The sequence below is a fragment of the Oryx dammah genome, unplaced genomic scaffold (assembly GCF_014754425.2).
Source record: "Oryx dammah isolate SB20612 unplaced genomic scaffold, SCBI_Odam_1.1 HiC_scaffold_6, whole genome shotgun sequence".
Taxonomy (NCBI): domain Eukaryota; kingdom Metazoa; phylum Chordata; class Mammalia; order Artiodactyla; family Bovidae; genus Oryx; species Oryx dammah.
Window position 1 is genome coordinate 17,903,450 of NW_024070190.1, and position 21,954 is coordinate 17,925,403.

A 21,954-nucleotide genomic window follows, 5' to 3' on the forward strand; every position below is an offset into this window, starting at 1 on the left:
CATTGTATCTTCTATGATTAGGGACCAGAAATTACAGCCGGGAGAAAAAGCATTTGTGAAAAGGTTGGTAATGAGGCTGGGGAAGCCCAGGAGTAGCATAACAGGATTTGAACCACAACATGGGGACTGACACAGGACTAAAGACCAATCCTGAGTTCAGCCCCTGTGCATTTATTCCCTGAAGCTCATGGCTGTATGAGCAGGTGGGTAGGTGTGAGTACATTAGAAATGTGTGGAGATTGCTGCTGCTAAGTCGCTTCAGTCGTGGAGATTGCTCGTCACAACTAACTTATGCTGGAAAATTCTTCTCCTAATTAGTCATCTCTGCTGAACTTAAACTGCCCAGCAAAGCTCATTTTGAAGTTTTTCCAAGATGTGATTATGTTCTTTCCATATAATCTCTTTCTTTGAGAGTCCTGGTAAAAGAAGGCTAATTGGATGCTGTTTGTTTGTAGTAAGAATACACAAAACCAGGTGGAACCAAGTGGCCTTGTGCTTCCTGCTTTGGGGCCAAGGCCAGGACCACGGCCCTGATTGGGTCTGTTCATCCATGACCCACCCCTGGGAGGGAGGGCGCTGGTGATGGGCAGTCCTGAGCAGGACCAGAAAAGTGAGCAGGACAGAGGACTCTTCTCACTCACGCTCTGCCCTCCTCCTGGGAATCAGCAGCCTGCCCTCAATCAGCTTTTGGCCTCGCTCTCAATTTCCATTTCCCTTTCTGACAACACAGGCCAAACTCCCAGAAGAAGAAAGATGAGTTTCTAATGCAAAACAGAATCTGTTTGAACCAAGCTCAGGATAGTTTCCTGACTTTCATGAGGAAGGGGAAGAGCTTCCAGGTCAGGAGACCAGAGGTGCTGCTAGGCGTGGAGGCATGGAGGTAGTAGGGATGAGTGTATTTAGGTTAGACAGGAAAGCTTCGGAGCAAGCTCTGGGCATTAGGGTGGGCCTGCTGGGGGAGAGTTGGGAGAATGGAGGCCTTTCATCACTGTCCTGACCCCCATCGTGCAACCCCCTTTCATTCTGCCAGAGGCCCTCTTGACCTGCTAAAATTGAGTTGGGGGCTGGTGGTCTCCAGCATCCTAAGGGACATACCATATTCAGTCCTCAGGGGAGGCTGTGGGGGCCAGAGGAAGAGGAAACTGGCCTCCACCTGTTGTAGGGCCAGTCCTGATCCAGGATGTCAAGAGAGAAAGAAGCTGGGAGGGGAACAGAGTAAAAGAAAGGCAGAGAGAAGCCTGCCACAGTGACCCAGAACACAGGGTCCTCCCCAGCTTCCCTTGGCCTCACCTGGAAAGGCAAAACACCCGGGTTCCCCGGTGAGGCAGCCTCTGGCTGGGAGGGAGTTGGGAAACAGGACCCAGAGTGGGTATGGACTCGAGAGCTCAGTTTCTCCAGCAAGGAGAGCCAGTGTAGCCGAAGTGATGGCCAAACCCTCAAGAGCTAAGCTCCCCTGGAAGGGGAGGCAGCAGAGAGAAGACCCTGCAAAGTTCCCCAAGTTTTCTTTCCTCCTTTGCACTCTGCACTCTTCACACACACAGGCCCACAGAGCCTTGCCCGTTTTCCCCTCTTGTCTTTGGAAGTTGTGAGGTGGCTACTGGAGAGAGATGGTGAAGTCGAGTGTAAAATCCACAGTCCATGTGGCTCCTCTGGATGTCAGTAAAACCCTCACTGAGCTGGGGGAAGCTCAAAGGTTTCTCAGACTGCAAGAGGTATCAGAAATCCAGGCTCACCAGCCACAATAAAACTATGAAAGAGAGCGACAAGCCTACCTACCCTGTGAGGGTTGCATGCTGGCCCAGATATGCCTTTCTTCTGGTAAATCTGCAGAAAATCCAACCCTCTGACTGCACTTCGTAGGGGAAGAAAGACCTCAAACTACATGGTGAAAAAGTCAGGGAGATTTATCCATACTGGGCTGCTCTTAGTCACTCAGTCGTGTCTGACTCTTTGTGATCCCAAGGACTGTGGCCCACCAGGCTCCTCAGTCCATGGAATTCTTCAGGCAAGAATACTGAAGTGGGTTGCTGTGCCCTCCCCCAGGGGATCTTCCCAACTCAGATATCGAACCCAAGTCTCCCCCATTGCGGGCTGATTCTTTACCATCTGCATTTGAACAAATAGAGTATCCAGAGAAAACCCCCACAGAAAGCATGAGAAGGATTTAACAAATGTCCAGGCACCAATACAAACATACTTTAGCAAGAAAATAAGATGGAAGGAAAGAAATAACAAAGGAAGGGAAAAAGGGAGGGAGGGGATAGAGCTTGGAAAACATAGATGAGAAAGATATTCTGAAAGAAAATGTCATCCAAGAAAGTAACTCCTTTAGGTACATCTGTTTGTCCATTGAGCATTATCTATACTCTAACAGGCCCTCTTCTACACACTCAAAAATGCATCACTTCCCTTAATTCTTATAACACTTATAAGAATTAAAGTGCTATGGAGGTAGATCTCATTATAAACCACACTTTATAAGCCTCAAGTAAATTGAGGCTTTTAAAGAGAAATGAGAAAACAGACACAGAGAGGGTAATTAACTTGCCCAAGTGGCAAATCTAGTATTCAAAATCATGAAAATCTAGATAAGTTACATGATTACCAAAAATCTTGATAAATGCATAAAGGTACGAAAGAAAAAATAATTTGTAATTCTACTGCCAAAAGTTAACAACTTCTTCCTGTCGGTTATCTATTTAAATTTATTTTTATAGCAGCTCTTAGTGTACTTTATTACAAAAATTTTTGAAAAAGAAAATTTAAAACTACTTAAAATCTGTGAATTGAAATTAACCTTTCCACAATATCTGCTTTCTTCTACCTGTACGGGTCTACCAGGAGAAGGCAGATGCTTTACCACGGAGACACCTGTAAAGCCCATATTTGCTATTGTTTAAAAACACTGCTCTGGAGCAGCGGCTGCATGGCGCTGGAGTGACTGTGAGGAGATACCCCACGTCTAAGGGCAGAGAAGCCCCAGCAAGATGATTGACACGGGAATGGCGGCTGCACGGTGCTGGAGTGACTTTGAGGAGATATCCACCGTCCAGGGGCAAAGGAGAAGCCCCAGCAAGATGGTAGGAGGGGCGAGATGGCGTTTAGAATCAAACCCCATACCCACCAGAGACGCTCAGAGGGCTCAAACACACCTTGTGTGCACCAGGACCCAAAGACCCCACAGACTGAGACGGAACTGTGTGTGAGTGTCTTCTGTGGGGTCCGGGTCAGCAGTGGACTGCTGCGGGGGCAGGGGCTCTGGGTGCAGCAGGCTGGGTGTGGCATAAGCCCTCTTGGAGGGGGTCGCCATTAACCCACCATAGAGCCACCAGAACTTACACAGAACTGGGGAAACAGACGCTAGGAGGACACCAACAGAACTTTGTGCACACCAGGACCCAGGAGAAAGGAGCTGTGACCCCTCGAGAGACTGACTCAGACTTGCCCGTGAGTGTCCAGGAGCCTCTGGTGGAGGTGTGGGTCAGCAGTGGCCTGCCGCAGGGCTGGGGGCACTGAGTGTAGCAGTGCCTGCGTGGGACCTTTTGAAGGAGGTCACCATCATCGTCACTGCCTCCACCATAGTTTGTCTTCAGGTCAAATAACAGGGAGGGAACAGAGCCTCATCAACAGAATTTGATTAAAGATTTACTGAGCGTGGCCCTGCCTATCAGAACAAGACCCAGTCTCTCCCATCAGGAAGCTTCCATAAGCCCATTATCTTTCTCCATCAGAGGGCAGACAGACTGAAAACCACAATCACAAAAAACTAACCAATCTGATCACATGGACCACAGTCTTGTCTAACTCAATGAAACTATGAGCCATGCCATGTAGCCACCCAAGATGGATGCGTCATGGTGGAGAGTTCTGACAAAACGTGGTTCACTGGAGAAAGGAATGGCAAACCACTTCAGTATTCTTGCCTTGAGAATCCCATGAACAGTATGAAAAGGCAAAAAGATAGGACACTGAAAGATGAACTTCCCAGGTCAGTAGGTGCCCAATATGCTACTGGAGATCAGTGGAGAACTAACTTCAGAAAGAATAAAAAGATGGAGCCAAAGCAAAAACAACAGCAAGTTGTGGATGTGACTGGTGATGGAAGTAAAGTCTGATGCTGTAAAGAGCAATACTGCATAGGAACCTGGAATGTTAGCTCCACAAATCAAAGCAAATTGGAAGTGATCAAACAGGAGACGGCAAGAGTGAACATTGACATTTTAGTAATCAGTGAACTAAAATGGACTGGAATGCATGAATTTAACTTAGATGACCATTATATCTACTACTGTGGGCAAGAATCCCTTAGAAGGAATGGAGTAGCCATCATAATCAACAAAAGAGTCCAAAATGCAGTACTTGGATGCCATCTCAAAAGCAACAGAATGATCTCTCTTCATTTCCAAGGCAACCATTCAATATCACAGTAATCCAAGTCTATGCTCCTATCAATAATGCTGAAGAAGCTGAAGTTGAATGGTTCTATGAAGACCTACAAGACCTTCTAGAATTAACACCCAAAAAAGATGTCCTTTTCATTATAGGGGACTGGAATGCAAAAAGCAGGAAGTAAAGAAATACCTGGAGTAACAGGCAAATTTGGCCTTGGAGTACAGAATGAAGCAGGGCAAAGGCTAATAGAGTTTTGCCAAGAGAATGCATTGGTCATAGCAAACACCCTCTTTCAACAACACAAGAGAAGACTCTGCACATGGACATCACCAGATGGTCAACACCAAAATCAGATTGATTATATTCTTTGCAGCCAAAGATGGAGAAGCTCTATGCAGTCAGCAAAAACAAGACTAGAAGCTGACTGTGGTTCAGATCATGAACTCCTTATTGCCAAATTCAGACTTAAATTGAAGAAAGTAGGGAAAACCACTAGACCGTTCAGGTATGACCTAAATCAAATCCCTTATGACTATACAGTGGAAGTGAGAAATAGATTCCAGGGATTAGATCTGATAGACAGAGTTCCTGAAGAACTATAGACGGAGGTTCGTGACATTGTACAGGAGACAGTGATCAAGACGATCCCCAAGAAAAAGAAATACAAAACGGCAAAATAGTTGTCTGAGAAGGCCTTAAAAAAAGTTGAGAAAAGAAGAGAAGCAAAAAGCTAAGGAAAAAAGGAAAGATATACTGATTTGAATGCAGAATTCCAAAGATTAGCAAGGAAAGATAAGAAAGCCTTCCTCAGTGATCAGTGCAATGAAATAGAGGAAAACAATGGAATGGGGAAGACTAGCAATCTCTTCAAGAAAATTAGAGATACCAAGGGAACATTTCATGCAAAGATGGGCACAATAAAAGATAGAAATTGTATGGACCTAACAGAAGCAGAAGATACTAAGAAGAGGTGGTGAGAATACACAGAAGAACTAAACAAAAAAGATCTTCATGACCCAGATAATAACAATGGTATGATCACTCACCTAGAACCAGACATCCTGGAATGTGAAGTCAAGTGGGCCATAGGAAGCATCACTACAAACAAAGTTAGTAGAGGTGATAGAATTCCAGTTGAGCTATTTCAAATCCTAAAAGATGATGCTGTGAAGGTGCTGAACTCAATATGCCAGCAAATTTGGAAAACTCAGCAGTGGCCACAGGACTGGAAAAGGTCAGTTTTCATTCCAATCCCAAAGAAAGGCAAAGCCAAAGAATGTTCAAACTACCACACAATTGCACTCATCTCACATGTTAGCAAAGTAATGCTCAAAATTCTCCAATCCAGGCTTCAAATAGTACATGAATCGTGAACTTCCAGATGCTCAAGCTGGATTTAGAAAAGGCAGAGGAACCAGGGATCAAATTGCCAACATTTGCTGGATCATCGAAAAAGAAAGAGAGTTCCAGAAAAACATCTACCTCTGTTTTATTGACTATGCCAAAGCCTTTGACTGTGTGAATCACAACAAACTGTGGAAAATTCTTCAACAGATGGGAATACCAGACAACCTAACCTGCTTCCTGAGAAATCTGTATGCAGGTCAGGAAGCAGCAGTTAGAACTGGACATGGAACAACATACTGGTTCCAAATCGGGAAAGGAGTACATTAAGGCTATATATTGTCACCATGCTTATGTAACTTATATACAGAGTACATCATGAGAAATGCTGGACTGGATGAAGCACAAGCTGGAATCAAGATTGCCTGGAGAAATATCAATAACCTCAGATATGCAGATGATACCACCCTTATGGCAGAAAGTGAAGAGGAACTAAAAAGCCTCTTGATGAAAGTGAAAGAGGAGAGTGCTCAACATTCAGAAAGCAAAGATTATGGCATCCGGTCCCATCACTTTATGGCAAATAGATGGGGAAACGGTGGAAACAGTGTCTGACTTTATTTTTGGGGGCTCCAAAATCACTGCAGATGGTGACTGCAGCCATGAAATAAAAAGATGCTTACTCCTTGGAAGAAAAGTTATGACCAATCTAGACAGTGTATTAAAAAGCAGAGACATTACTTTGCCAACAAAGGTCCATCTAGTCAAGGCTATAGTTTTTCCAGTAGTCATGTATGGATGTGAGAGTTGGACTATAAAAATGAGCTCCGAAGAATTGATGCTTTTGAACTGTGGTGTTGGAGAAGAGTCTTGAGAGTCCCTTGGACAGCAGGGAGATCCAACCAGTCAATCCTAAAAGAAATCAGTCCTGAATTTTCATTGGAAGGACTGATGTTGAAGCTGAAACTCCAATACTTTGGGCACCTGATGCAAAGAACTGACTCACTGGAAAAGACCCTGATGCTGGGAAAGGTTGAGGGCAGGAGGAGAAGGGGATGACAGAGGACGAGATGGTTGGATGGCCTCACCGACTCAATGGACATGAGTTTGGGTAAACTTCTGGAATTGGTGATGGACGGGGAGGTCTGGCATGCTGCGGTCCATGGGATCACAAAGAGTCAGACACAACTGCACGACTGAACTGAACTGAACTGAACTGAACTGAACTGTAGTACTTGGTATATATAGCTTGATTTTTTGTTTGTTTCTCGGATTGAATTATTTCTTCGTTACCCATTATATTTCATTTCTTAAGAAAGGTCTGTTTAGATTGTCATTATTTTGTCTGTTATATGATAGGTACTTTTATGTGCAGATTGAAATTTTTCTTCACTTCAGTAAACTAGAAACATTTGTATCTTCAAATACATGTTTTGCTGTTATATTATGATTCTCTGAAATATCAATTTCCCCTTGTTGTATTGTCTTTATGTCTTTGTATTTTATCTTCTCGTAACAATTTTTATCTGCTTTCAAGCAGATCTGTCTTATATGTCAGTTGTTTGACTTTTAGTTGGATGCACTACAAAATTCTTACCGCTATTCTCAGAAACATTCAAAGAATATATTGAGATACTTCATCCCAAAACCATGAAAAATATTTTCTATGGAAAATTTCTCTGTCCCTTAGCAGAGAGCATGAAAGTATACACAGAAGTTAAAATAATAATATATTATCCCGATGTCAAAATTATTATGTAATATACAGCTTGGTGACTATATTTAATACCATAGTGCACATTTGAAAGTTGTTGAGAGAGTTAGACCTTTAAAGTTCTCCTCTTAAGAAAAAACATTTTGTGTGACTATGTATGGTAACTAACATTAACTAGACTTTTTGTAATGGTTATTTCACAATATATAAAAATGTCAAATCATTATATTGTACAGCTGAAACTAACATAATGTTGCTTGTCAATTATACCTCAATGAAACAAATTTTAGAAGACTTATAAAAATGAAAACATATACATAAATTAAAATAATATTATGTATTGTTATTCCCAGTTTTCAAAATTCCACATAAAGCTTAAAAGAAAATGCAAAGAAAATCTCCAAGGACTTGGAACAATGTAATAATAAGGATGTGGATGTGTTAGAGAAGAGTAAATGAACTGGAAAATGAAATGTCGAAGAGCTGCCGCCTATCAGTTCCAGGAAATGAGACAGAGAAAAGGAAGGGAAGTAAGTAAAGAAGGCATAGTGTTTCCATAGTCTAAACAAATATCTTCACATTAAAAGGAGTTGCTGAGTGCTAAGCAGGAAAGATGGGGGAAGAGTGAAGAGAAAGTCGAATTCCTTCTAGAGAGAACGAAGGAGAAACTACAATGGAAGGAGAATCAAACAGGACCTCTGGCCACATCACTACAGACTGGAATTAAAGGCAGAGAGGACTCCAGTGTCCTAAAGGAAAATTATTGTATGCTTATAACCCCGTCAATTAGATGTAAGAGTGAAAGTCAGATATTTTCAGTCTTAACAAGGATTCAGGAATTTTCTCTCCCATATGTCCTGTCTAAAAAGAAAAAAAAGGCAAACAGATTCTCCAGACAAAACAAAAGGCTTGAAAGAAAGTCATGGTACAAACACGAGACAAGCTAAAACTTGGCATAATTTTAAGCAAAGAATGGCATTTTAAGAGGGGATCTATTTGACTTTAAACCTTAGAATATTCTCAGTAGAACAGCAAAGATTCAGTGACCTAGGAAAACATTCTTGTCCTTATGTAGATGTTTCTCTAATAAAAATATCTGGCTGAACCACAGGAAATTGCCACATTTTTGGGAGGTAAAAGGAGATTGAATATAAGGAATTTCATATGCTTCATATGATTCAACTGAATGCATAATTATACTGTCAAAAGTTCTATTTGTTGGGCTTTGACTTTCAGAATCAACATATAAATAAAAGCTGAGACACAATGGCAGTTTCAGAGCAAGATATAAAAGATAAAAATTTTGAAAAAATTTTGAAAATGCCATGCTCTGTTTAGGAGGTGGATGTTGGAGGAAGGTAGAAAGAAGTTCAGGGGCACAAAATCCCAAGGATACTGGAATCCCAAGAGAGTGATTATACTTAGTGAATCAAGAACTAGAATGGATATTATAACGTAAAACAAATAGGTACATACATTAATACGGAGAACTAAGATTTTCACTATATGTCAAAGGAAATATGGGTTAAAAACTAAAATAAAAATCCTCTTTCATTAAATGTGACTTGGAAAATCACAACTAATTCACAATTTTATGTGTAGCCACCTGTCAATCCATCCATACAGCTTCCCTAGACCTGCCTGAAGAAATGGCAAAATGCCAGTAACAAGGGGCCTATATGGTGACCCACAGACCACAGAGGAAGTGACATTATGTGATACCTGAGCTAGGGTGCAACAAAACCCGGTGCTTCTCCATGGTTCTTTTGGTGTTATTCACTCTTGGAACCCACCCATCTCGTTGTGAGAAGGCCTAGGTAGCCTGTGAAAAAGCCTCCATGAAGAGACCCCAGCCCACAGCCCCCGCTGAACTCCTAGCTGACAGCCAGAGTCAGCTTACCAGCCTTGTGGATGAGCCATCTTGACAGCTGACCTTCTAACCCCTAGGCTTATGTCAGGGACAGAAATGAGCCACCCTGATTCATGAGCAAAATAAAGGACTATTGTTATTTTAAGCCACTATAGTTTGAGAGCAACTTGTTATGCAGCTAGAGACAACTCATCTGAAGCTCATCTAAGAAAAAGATATAAATTGATGCAGGGTTCAATAACTGATGCACGGTAATATGAGGAGATGCCAGCCCCAGCCCTGACTGTCAGCCGACAACCTTCTCCTCTGAGCAAACCGCTCTTACCATTCTGGCAAGTCTGGAGCATTAGAAGACAAGAGTGAGAGCCGCCTGCCCTCTGTCGGACTTCCAAGTTAAAAAAATTGTACCTCTGTCACCATATATAAACATTTTTTGGAACGGCGTAAAAAGTGTTCTTGTTATAATACTGTTTTTGAATTATGGGATTCACTAGAGCTCCAGATAACTCCTTTGCAAATGTCAAGGGTTTCCCCTATCATCCAGGTTTATAAAACTCTTTCTACACAGCTTGTGGGAAGCACTAGGCTGTCAAGAGCATTTAATGAGGGTTTATAACAATCTGAACATTATTCTGCTGCCTTTTGTAAATCATGTCCATAACTGTGTCAACTAAGTTGGTGCCTCTCAATCTCCTGGGGGGTCGATTCGGCAGCTCTAGGTGGTCCTACCAGTCTATACTCCCAACAAGGTATGCCCTTGAGAAGAAAGTGTTGGGAAGGGATGATGCTGGTTCAGATCACAATCCATCACGTCCCTGGGGTAGATGTAAATTCAGACAATGAATATCGAAGCCTTAAGCTAGTTTGGCAACCTTCTCATTTTACTGAGGCTCCTACTTATTTCCTATAGGACGAGCATGAGTTTGCCAGAGAAAGGGAGGATCCTGTCCCTGGTAGCACTCTGAAGTCCTTTCTGCACGATAGTTAGCTAAATGGAGGTTGAATCTATCTGTCTACCTGAGTTGAGGCAGCCTGTGTCTAGCCCTGAACTCATATCCCCTCAGTGTGACCGGCCTTGCAGCGTGAACTAACCCAGGAAAACTCACAGCACCCCCACCCCCCACCCGCCCCATCATCCTCACACTTGTTATACTTGGAATACAGGCAAGAGGTCTGCCCATGGAGCTAGGCACGTCTAAGTCAGCAGCTCAGCTCTGAGCCACCTACTAGCTGAGTGATCACCGTGAAGGTCCTCTCTCTTGTAAACTTTAGTTCTTCATTTGAACGATGAGCCACGATACCCTCCTAAAGGCCCATGTGATATTGGAACTACAGCAGAGTTACTTAACAGAGTGCCACACAGGGACACAAGCCTAAAGGGGGAGCTAGGTGACACAGCTTGGGAACCTGGTGATACATCTCATTTAAACACACTTTCAAGACGAGAACCCAAGGTCTCCACTGAGCTGTGACCATCAGAGATGACTCGTGAGCTGAGACGTGTTGGCTGAATGCGTTGTTTTCTCTGCCTTGCACGAAACATTGCTCTGTTTCACACTTGAACACACACCAGTCAGAAACCAGAGCCCCCCGTGTGTTTTATGGACTCCCCTTGCTCTTGAATTCAGCGTTATAAAGAGAATTGTCTTGGCCCCCAATGTCTGCTCCCCCCATAGTCACAATTCCCCAGCTCCCCAGTCAGCCATCTGCAAAGCCTGCTATCATATGTTAGATTCCCTGATGCTTCCTGTGGCCAGGATTTTGGGGCTCCCCTGAGACTGTCCCAGGCCAAGCCTGTCAGCCCTCACCTCTGTGACGACCCCTCCCCCACACCCCTCCCTCTAAGGGGCTCTTTGTCCTGACCAGGGTTCCCCTGAAGAAGGAGAGATTTGCTCTCTCTCTGGTCTCTGATTTCCACCCCTTCCTTAGTCCCCACCCTCCGAGTTGGTTGGAGTCATGAATTTTGTTTTTTATGAAGTACAGTTCGTCTCCGCAGGCTTTCCAATCACGCTTCTGTCATTTAAAAGTACTTTTATTCAGATTATGTGGACTGGTTTATGTGTGGTCAAAACTATTTTTTCTTAAATTTTTATTTTTTATTGTAAATAAGTTTATTTTCCCCTACCATATAAATATTAAGATTTGCACACAGTAAAATTAACTCTTTTGGGTGTATAATTCTCACAGTTTTATGTACATAAATGTACGTAGATAGATTCTTAAAACCATCGTCACATGGGGGATATAGAACAATACCAACATCCTGACGAATCCCTGACCCCTACCCCTGACCCCTACCCCAGCCTCGGCAACTATTGATTTATGTTTTTGTCCCTGTCATTTTTCTTTTTGCAGATTGTCACATAAATGGAATCATACACCTTTTGTTACTGGCTTCTTTCAGTTTTTGAATATATACTTAATTATAAGACAAATGCCACAAGGATGCTAAAAGCTAGGCAGAGATTTTTTTTCCTGCTGCAAAATCAAAGTGATTGAGCTGCTATTTAGACCAGGTAGGAAAGCCTGGGTGTGGGGGTCCCATGGTGGGACTGAGGCCTGCTGTGGGTGCCAAGCAGGCGCCCAGAAGGGGACGATGGTGCTCAGTGACTGATGGCCCGCGCTGTGCTGGCACAGCCTGGGGCCACACTACCTTTAATCTCCACACGCACTCCGCATGTCCTGTCTTCTTCAATCTGCTGATGAGGAAAAACAGTCAAAGAGGCTAATACGTTGTGAAAGGTTGTGTGTCAGAAGCAGGTGGGGCTGAAAATCAAACCCAGTCCTCCTGATTCTTCTCACTGCATTCCCAGGGCCAGCTCTGGCTCAGCAAATGCCTCCTATTCACACTCTGGAGACAGACGGTTCCTGAGAACCTGTCTTAAAATTGACATTACGAAGAAAACGCTCTTGGACACCGGTGAATTCAGCTCCAGGACTCACAGACCTCTGCCAGTGGGGGATCCCTGACTTCCTCCCGGGGCCTCGGTGCCCTCGTTGTGTAAGGGGCAGTGCTGCATGCTGCAAAGTGTCCTTGGAGGCTCCAAAGAGACGCTGCACGTGCTGCTCAGGGCGTCTTTCTGACTGTTCTGCAGGTCCAGTTAAAATGGAATCAGAGACGGCTGGTCATGCAGCCCTCCCCATGCCAGGGCCCAGGGGAGCCCGCCATCTTCCAGGCTCTTTCTGGCCCTGGGCTCTCTAGGGCGGGCACTGTCAACCAAACGCCTTGCAGTCATTCTATGGAGCAGTTCTCCTTTCCTTTCCAAGGGCAGACCATAAAACGGCTCCTTTTCTTTTCTTCCTACAGATTCTAGGGGATTCTTATCTACATGGAAAATGTAGCAAACAGCACAAACTTAATCTGTTTAGTATGAAATTGAGGTGCTTGAGCTCAGCTGGCTCTGGGCCTATGGTCCTTTTTAGACTGTTTTGGAAAAAAAAAAAATGTGTTACGGTCAGCAAATCCTTTCCCTCCAGACCGCCTCTTAATTTTTAAACCCCTTTGTACTTCAAGGGAAATGCAAGCCTTATGTTTCCAAGCCATTTACCCTTCAGTCACTAAAGCTGTTGTGAAAGAGTTATTGAAGGTTTGGACAGTTCTTTTCTCAGGACAGGAAGTTGCGTTGGTTTCCTGTGAGCAAGCTCTGATTTCCAAAGATCTGAGAAAGGGCCAGAACCCCCAGTCCAGCAGGATTTCAACAGACAGAAGGAGTGCCTTCTTTAGCCAATACTTACATTTTGGTTCTTTTAGATTCTATGTCCCTTTGAAGAAACAACTCAGCAAGGATCATTAATTTATTTTTCCAGAGAGCCATTTCAAGGCCAAATTGCCAACACAATTCAACAGAGGTACATAAACGTTTTTGCAGTGAAATCTGAAATTGGGCAAATTCCCCCTGTCTCATGTTTTTTTGTGGGTTTAGAATTGGATTAGAAATCAAGGCAGGCTCTGACTTTTTCTATAGCCTCCAGTGATCTCCTGTTGTCTTAGTGTTGCTGAGATGGTTTTCAGATTAGTCTGAAACAATCAGATTAAGAGAGGAGCTTACCTAAGAAAGGGTCTGGGGTCTTAAGGGCAAACCCAAATATAAAATCAGTGGAGGTCTTAGTGGCAGTGGTTCAGAGTTATCGATTTGTGCCTCAGGTTTTCTAAGTAATGGGCTTCAGGTTTGGCTCTAGTTTTATTCCACATGCGAGTTACCTCTTCCTTCTGGTCTCCCCATGAGGGAACGAAATCAGCTGGCCTGTGAGCCCCAGAAGGCCCTGGAGGGGCCCTATCTATTTTGTTCCTATTGTATCCAACTTAGAACCTGGAATACAGTTCTAATTTGGTATATCTGTTAAAAGGGAGAATGAATGAATGCCCAATGCCCTTGCTCCTTTATTTCCTGTAGTAAAGGTCTCAGGTAACTAAACCTCCTCACTCTTCAGCTCCCCTCTCTGGTGTGGTCCCAGAACTTCCCTGTCCGGCCTTCAGACTGCTATAAATCATGCCTCCATTTGTAAGTCAGCTATGAAAAGTATGAAAGAGCTATTGAGTTTGAAATTCGTAAAACTTGTCTGTTGGCTACTTTCAGGTTCCCCCTGGTACTTACACGGAGACAGTTTCTTTATCAGCTGTACATGGAGGGACCCCGTAAAACAGACAGGTCCTAAGGCTATAACTTCACCTGCCAAACGGAGATGGGGAGACAGTGAGGGCTGGTGGGCGTGGGGTGGTGAATCTGGCTTTATAAGAAAAACAGCAGGCCCCGGTGACGTGGCACAGCGGGCACAGGCAGCAACGGGCAGACCATGAGGGGGCAGGCCTGGCTCCCAGATGCACGAGTCTGGTGTATGATGGCTGCCCACGGGGTGGCCGGGGTGGTGACATTTAGACTTCCAGGAAGGCTGGGAGGTGGTAGGCTTGTGCTAAACACCTAGCAAGATTCAGAGTTAGGTCTCCAGTCTCGGGGGGCTACTCTCTCGAAAATTGGCCCTAACTCAAGAAGAGCTGGGATTCATTGAAAATCATCTTTTAGGAAGCAGTTAGAAACTCAGTTGCCAGAAGGAGAGCACAAGGCCAGAGCTAGACCAGCAGCAGTTGTGACCCTCAACACAGCCCTAAGTGAAGAGTTAGGACTACCTAAAAGCCCCTACTTGACATCGGGACGAGGGTGTGAAGAGCAGAGGGGCAGAGGCCGACTGAAACAGGTCAGACACACCCTTCCTGCAACCAGCTTCCCTTCTCACTTAGGTGATTACGACTTAAAACGCTTGACAGTTTGGAAATGAAATCAGAGCACTAGAGAAAGACCACAGCTCTTCTTCACATGCCAGGTCCTTTTTGGAGAAAGAGGATTTTCAAGCTGTGCATGGATTGCCTTTTGCTCTATCTGCAAACTCTGGATTCCCTGTCACGGCATGGCTGGGTCTGATCACAGGCTTCTACTTTGATGAAAACAACCACTCAGCCTGTGGTTGTGGATACTTCACTCTACTCTCTTTCATCACCAGTTTAATGCTTATAAGATCCCTGAAAGGTGGGACCTCCTCCCCCACCCCGCACTCACTATTTACATATGGGAATACAGATGTAAGTCAGTAAATGAGAAGATGAGTGACTGGTCAGAGGCCAAAGGCTTGGCCAAGCCCTTGCTCACCTCTGTGGATTCCCAGGATGACCCCTTGCTGCATGGGAAGCCCATGTCATCTTTGCCACTTGAACTCCCCCCCAGAATCCAAACACTCAGCTCCTGATCACAGTCAGTTGCCCCAGGCCATCTGCCCGCAGTCTGCAGAGGGATCCAGGCTTCTGAGGCTGCAACCACCACAGTGTGGCCTCTTCACCCCCCATCGGGCATGTCCTGGTGGCTGCTGCCCGGTGTGCCCAGCCCTGGCTTGTCCACTACTATGGCCCCAGCATTGCCTGGGGGTTCTCCTGCCCCTTTCTCAGGAGGCTTAATGCAACTGGGGCAAATTCACAGGCAAGTGGCCCCCTGCCATCCAACATGAAGTGGTGAAGGCCAGAGGTGGGTTCTGCAAGGGATTAAATGTGCTCAAGGGAACTTTCCAAGAAGTCCTCAGAGCATGCATTCTAAGCCTCAAACAATAAACCTGGAAATAAACAGAAAAGCCAGGACCTAAAAGTACCTAACCACAAAGGATCTAAAAATAGTTTCCTAAAAATATCAACCAAGCAGGGAGGAAATTCAGAGAAGAAAGTAAGAGCATTTGACAATATAATTAAAATGTAGATACTCTAACAAAGTGTACAGACTCAGACCACACCATTCTCAGAGGGAAAGTCACTTCTTTAGATGGCAATTTGAAAAAAAGAAAAAAAAATGCTAAAGGAGCTTTAATGACCTAAAAAATTAACAAAGAAACAAAGATGTTGATTCACAGAACAAAAGGAGGGGTGGGGAAGAAAGATCAATGGCATGGAAAAAACTGAACTGGAAAGAGAGAGAGCAAATTAATGTGGGTTAATTCCTAGAAAAAATGTTTAACAAAGCCACAAGGAACGATTTTTAACAGAAAATAGAAGCTGACATACTTAGAGATGAAAAAAGGCTGATGAAAATTCGGAGCAATATAAAGGTTTGAGGCCACAGCATACACTTTCAGAAAGTAAACAGAACACCCGGGGATGGGGGTCGGGGAGTGAGGTTGGTGTGGGGGGTGGTGGGGAGGACCGGGGTCAGGCGGTGCCTTCAGAACCAGACTGCTGGATCTGAATCTTGTTGCTCCAAGCTACTTAACTTCCGTTCTGCCTGGTTCCTTCCGTAAAATAGGGAGGATAATGATAGCCTTCCTCTAGTGGGTTTTGCAAAGTTTCAGTGAGTTAATCCAGGTCACCTACGGGAACATTTCAGGGAGAGAAGCCGTCTGAGTGCCGCATGACGCCAGTCACGGGGCTCAAAGCAGTCCACAAGGCCTGCACGATTCTTACCCTATCTTACAGAGAAAGAAGCCACTCAGGGTCATCTGACATTCTTAGAAAGATGTTTCCAAGTTGGGAAAGGATCGTAGAGCTGTCACAGGGTTGAGAGAGCTGAGGGTATTTTCCCTAAAACTGAGAAGACTCAAGGGGGCGTGCCCTGGGAAATAGCTGACATCACAAGTGGGAGCTAAAGAGAGGTGCATTGTCATGGCTAGCTTTCCATGTCAAACTGACTGGGCTCAGGGACGCTCAGAGAGCTGCTGCTGCTAAGCCGCTTCAGTCGTGTCCGACTCTGTGCGACCCCAGAGATGGCAGCCCACCAGGCTCCCCCATCCCTGGGATTTTCCAGGCAAGAACACTGGAGTGGGGTGCCATTGCCTTCTCCAGCTCAGAGAGCTATATAGCATTATTTCTGGGTGCATCTGTGAGGAACAGATTAGCATTTGAACTGGTGAAATGAGTAAGGAAGATCCACCCTCCCCAATCCAGGTGCATCATCCAATTTGCTGAGGGCTTGAATAGAACCACAAGGTGGAAGAAGGATGAACTTGCTTTCTCTGCTTGAGCTGAGACATCCATCTTCTCCTGCCCTTCAATATTTGTGCTCCTGATTCTCAAACCCTCAGGGTTAGACAGTTTAGATACCACTTTACTGGGCCTTCAGCTGGTGGACAGCAGATCATGATCTTCTCAGCATCAATAACCATATGGGCCCATTCCTTATAATAATCTCTTTCTCTGTATGCAGGTCAGGAAGCAACAGTTAGAAATGGACATGGAACAACAGACTGGTTCCAAATTGGGAAAGGAGTACATCAAGGCTGTATGTTGTCACCTTGCTTATTTAACTTATATGCAGAGTACATCATCAGAAACGCTGGGCTGGATGAAGCACAAGCTGGAATCAAGATTGCTGGGAGAAATATCAATAACCTCAGATATGCAGATGACATCACCCTTATGTCAGAAAGTGAAGAACTAAAGAGCCTCTTGATGAAAGTGAAAGAGGAGAGTGAAAAAGTTGGCTTAACTCAACATTCAGAAAACGAAGATCATGGCATTTGGTCCCATCACTTCATGGCAAATAGATGGGGAAACAATGGAAACAGTGAGAGACTTTATTTCTGGAGGCTCCAAAATCACTGCAGATGGTGATTGCAGCCATGAAATTAAAAGACGCTCACTCCTTGGAAGAAAAGCTATGACCAACCTAGACAGCATATTAAAAAAGCAGAGACATTACTTTGCCAACAAAGGTCCGTCTAGTCCAGGCTATGGTTTTTCCAGTGGTCATGTATGGATGTGAGAGTTGGACTATAAAGAAAGCTGAGTGCCAAAGAGTTGATGCTTTTGAACTGTGGTGTTAGAGAAGACTCTTCAGAGTCCCTTGGACAGCAGGGAGATCCAACCAGTCAATCCTAAAAGAAATCAGTCCTGAATATTCATTGGAAGGACTGATACTGAAGCTGAAACTCCAATACTTTGGCCACCTGATGTGAAGAACTGACTCACTGGAAAAGACCCTGATGCTGGGAAAGATTGAAGGCAGGGAGAGAAGGGGACGACAGAGGACGAGATGGTTGGATGGCCTCACCGACTTGATGGACATGTTTTTGAGTAAGCTCCTGGAGTTGGTGCTGGACAGGGAGGCCTGGCACGCTGCAGTCCATGGGCTTGCAGAGTCGGGCACGACTGAGCGACTGAACTGAGCTGACGGATCTATGTATCTACCCTATTTGTTCTGTTTCTCTGGAGGATCATGACTAATACATTCAATTCAGTACAAGTGTGCTAACTTAAGTGTTTGCACGTTTAACCATCAATGTCTGTTTTCTTGAGTATTTTCCCCTTTCTCTCTCAGCTTCCAAGTTGGGAGCAATGAAGAAATGGCTTGACTTTAATGTTTCTCAAAACCTTAGTCTGTTATAGAAACAATATCTTGTGCCTATGAGAAGAAAACTGTTACTGCTAAGGAAAAAAAGGGCTTCTTCTAGAGGCTAGAAAAGATCTTGGTTGGTGATATAGCCATGGAGGGAGTGGACACATGGAGAGACCAAGATGCATGGTGAGAATGGACATGCCTACTTGCTGGGCAGAGACTGCTGGAGTTTCAAGGAGGCAGTGAAGCCCCAAAGAGTAACTGAGTGCCTGGACGGATGACACAGAATGTCACAAGCTTCTTGTGCCCAGGACGCGCCTCAGAGGCACAGGCAGACTCCAAGTGATGGAAGGCACAGTGATGGTGCAGATGAGCTGAGGACAGCTTGAGGTCTGAGGAGCCGTGGCAACAAGCAGGAGGGGGCCTCAGTGGAGACCGTGGAGACCCAAGGTCAGGAACCAAGGAGACTATACTCATCTTGGCAGACATCCAAGTAGACAGAGAGCTCGAGGGTTGTGCACTGCTTAGCTTTTAGTCTCCTCTTAAACAACCATGACCTTGGTGAGGGAAAGAAAGGACAACTGATGAAATTTAATTTTTTTCATAAACTTAGTAGCATGAGACTTTCAAACAGAAATTAAGTAAATTGGATTTATAGACTGAGAGTCTGCCTTCTATGTTAAGAAACTTTTTTTTTTTTTGGTCCACTAGTTCCCTGGTGGCTCAGATGATAAAGAAGCCTCCAATACAGGAGACCTGGGTTCGATCCCTGGGTTCGGAAGATCTCTTGGAGAGGGAAATGGTTACCCACTCTAGTATTCTTGCCTGGAGAATTCCATGGACAGAGGAGGCTTATGGGCTACAGTCCACATGGTCAGAAAGAGTGAGACATAACTGAGCAACTAACACTGCTGCTGCTAAGTCACTTCAGTCGTGTCCGACTCTGTGCCACCCCATAGATAGCAGCCCACCAGGCTCCCCCGTCCCTGGGATTCTCCAGGCAAGAACACTGGAGTGGGTTGCCATTTCCTTCTCCAATGCATGAAAGTGAAAAGTGCAAATGAAGTCATTCAGTCATGCCTGACTCTTCGTGACCCCGTGGACTGCAGCCTACCAGGCTCTCCATCCATGGGATTTTCCAGGCAAGAGTACTGGAGTGGGGTGCCATTGCCTTCTCCGAGCAACTAACACTAGAGGTACTGAATGCAGAGGTCCTCTGTCACTGAACTGTTCCAGAAGGGACGGGATAAACCTCTGCTGAGGACACTCAGAAGAAATGCACACAGTATCCAGAGACTGGCCCACCTAGAAATCCGACGATTGTATGAATTCAATAGGTAGAAAGATGACAGCTGCCAAGAAGACTCCAGGGGAAGTCTGAAACTTTCCTTCTGAAATATCTCCTTCTGTTGCAGGAAGGAGGACCCCCTCCAGGGCCCGAAACTGGGCTCTTGTCTAACACTTGGAAATGAATTGTCCGAGGAGACACATGTGCCGACAAATCAAGAGATTTTATTGGGAAAGGGCACCCGGGTGGAGAGCAGGAGGGTAAGGGAACCCAGGAGAACTGCTCTGCCGTGTGGCTCACAGTCTCGGGTTTTATGGTGATGGGATTAGCTTCCGGGTGGTCTTTGGCCAGTCATTCTAATTCAGGGTCTTTCCTGGTGGCGCACGCATTGCTCAGCCAAGATGGATGCTGGCGAGAGGGATTCTGGGAAGTGGATGGACACCTGGTGTCTCCTTTCCACCTTTCTCCAACTCTTCTGGTTGGTGGTGGCTTATTAGTTCCGTATTCCTTATCAGGATCTCCTGTCATAAAACAACTCATGCAAATGGTTACTATGGTGCCTGGCCAGGGTGGGTGGTCTCAATCAGTGTGCTTCCCCTAACACTTCTACCAACTAAAACTCATGATCATTGATCCATTTCTGATGGAAATAGTCATAGAATATATGAGGTTGATGAAGGGAGATATAGAATTTGGGAATAGAAGATGGTGATGCCAAAGGGAGGTTCTGTGTGCGTCACTGAAAGGGAGTAGCCAGCATGAGGACAATGCTATACAGCACGAGTGACTAAACGGGGTTTGCACGGTTGAGGGGTGCTCGCGGGGGTGTGACAGCAGACGTGCCACAGGGGAGTGATGGCAGGGGGTGCATGCGGTGAGCATGATTGGTGGCCTTGTGTCAGGGGGTACAGGATATGGGTGCCCAGTGGAGAGGAGGAGTTGGGTATGCAGTTGGGAGTTGACTATGTGTAGAGCATAAGGCGGACATCCTGGTGGGCGCTGGTTGGTTCAGTGGTCTTTCCTCTGTGAGACACCCTTGTGGGTACTTGGAATTGTACCAGGCTGATTTTTTTTAAATGATCTAACTTGGCCTTCTGTAAGCTTTTTCTTCAATTGTAGAATACTATCAGCTATTATCTCTTTAAATATTGTCTCTCTTGTTTTCTTATTATAGAACTCCTGTTAGTTGTGTGTTCAAGGTTCTTAATCTGTCCCCCATGGTCTTAACTTCTTTGTCATATTTTCCATCTCTCTCTCTCTCTTTTTTTTTTTGCTTTTTTTTTTACTAACTAGCTTATTAAAAATTTTCAGTTTGGTTTTCTCAACCATCACTTCTCTTTGATTCTTATTTCTCTGTTTATCTCTTCTAACATCATTTCTTTTTGTTCCAACAACTCTTTCTGCTTTCTAATTTTTTTGTATGCTCCTATCCTATCGTATAGCCTCTGCTGTTTGACTCATAACCTGCTATTCTTATTATATGAATGTAAATTCTTAAAATTTACATTTATTCCTTCCTTTGTCTCTAGAGGAATTTTAAACTTACCAATTTCAAAGTCCTTTTCAAATGACTTGGTTATTTTCATTTTCTCTAGAGGTTAGTTCTCCCATTTATTGGATTTGTTAACTGTCATTTACAGTGTTATACTTTCTTGTTTGTTTCATACTTTTGGCTTTGAGGCTCATCTTGCTGTGGGTTTTATTTTTCCGGTTATTATTTTTTAAGTTTTCTTTCCAAATTCTCTTCTTATTGCATGGTTGTTTTCCAAATTCAGCCAGCCTTCTTGTGGTCTGTATCTCAGAACAAAGTCTTATGGAAGGGCTTAGGGTTCCTACCCTTTGGGAAGTAGAAGTCCTGGTCCCTGGGCCTGTGAATGCACCCAGTTGCACAATCCTAGGGACACCATTTACATGGAATAAAATGTCAACAAGGCCTGCTAGAATTGTGCAATAAGATGGCCCTCATGGTAACCCATTTCCAACCTTGAGATGCCCCTTCTCTTGTCTTTGACTTCTTGCAAGTACCACTTTTCCAAGGCTCAGAGAAGATACATCTCTTCCTTAAGGAAATTCATCAGGGAGTGGGCGCCCATGCATTTTTCTGCTGCAGTGTGGTGCAGCACAGAGCTGTTAAAAAGTGTTACAGAAAGTAAGAGGGTCCTTGAAATGTGGCACTGAAGGTATTTCTAGGATCTACTGAAAATAGATTACTCACATTTTCCCACGTGTACACTTGTTTGTGGAGAAGGAGGATGATGAGAACACACCAGCTGGGACTTCACTGCCTCCAGACTGTCCCATGTCTGCTACAGTTGCTGGAAGGACTGGATCCTGAAAGGATATCAGAGATGGGACTGTGCTTGTCCCAGGAGACTTGTCTGTAATTCTTGCAGTTCCTTTCACCACTACTGAGATTGAGAAGGGCTACTCTCCTCTAGTCAGAACTCTCTCTGGCTTTCAAACAGCCCAGGGTTGTGTTACCCAGATATTGGATGTGACTTTCCAAAACCACGCTTCACTTTGAGTTTGTATCACTGTCAAG